This window comes from Rhopalosiphum padi, unplaced genomic scaffold (assembly GCF_020882245.1).
Source record: "Rhopalosiphum padi isolate XX-2018 unplaced genomic scaffold, ASM2088224v1 scaffold1, whole genome shotgun sequence".
In the NCBI taxonomy this organism is placed as follows: Eukaryota; Metazoa; Arthropoda; class Insecta; order Hemiptera; family Aphididae; genus Rhopalosiphum; species Rhopalosiphum padi.
Genome location: NW_026869996.1, coordinates 5,528,527 through 5,529,538, shown reverse-complemented (window position 1 = coordinate 5,529,538; position 1,012 = coordinate 5,528,527).

Genomic DNA, 1,012 nt, shown 5'->3' with positions numbered 1-1,012 from the left:
CTGCTCAGATTTAAAAATTGACCATCTTCCCACTATAGTTAAATAAATGAAATTTTCACTTAAAATCTGCATGGTTTTATTAAATATACTTAAATACAATTTTTATATGTTAGATTTAAGTTAATAACCCCATAGGTACACCAGAAAACGTAATTTAACGTTCTAGGGGTAAAATATATCAATTTCCGCTCAGATTTAATAATTGACCCCTTTTCCCAATACAATTAAATAAAAAAATTTTTCACTTTAAAACTAAAGAGTTTTTTTAAATATATTAAATTACAATTTTTAAATATTAGATTTAAGTTAATAACCCCATAGGTGCACCAGAAAACGTAATTTAACGTTCTAGGGGTAAAATATTTCAATTTCCGCTCAGATTTAAAAAATGACCATCTTCCCACTATAGTTAAATAAATGAAATTTTCACTTAAAATCTGCATGGTTTTGATAAATATACTTAAATACAATTTTTATATGTTAGATTTAAGTTAATAACCCCATAGGTGCACCAGAAAACGTAATTTAACGTTCTAGGGGTAAAATATTTCAATTTCCGATCAGATTAAAAAATTCACCATCTTCCCACTTTAGTTAAATAAATGAAATTTTCACTTAAAACTAAAGAGTTTTTTTAAATATATTAAATTACAATTTTTAAATATTAGATTTAATTTAATAACCCCATAGGTGCACCAGAAAACGTAATTTAACGTTCTAGGGGTAAAATATTTCAATTTCCGCTCAGATTTAAAAATTGACCATCTTCCCACTATAGTTAAATAAATGAAATTTTCACTTAAAATCTGCATGGTTTTATTAAATATACTTAATTACAATTTTTATATGTTAGATTTAAGTTAATAACCCCATAGGTACACCAGAAAACGTAATTTTACGTTCTAGGGGTAAAATATTTCAATTTCCGCTCAGATTTAATAATTGACCCTTTTCCCACTACAATTAAAAAAAAAAATTTTCACTTTAAAAACTAAAGAGTTTTTTTAATTAA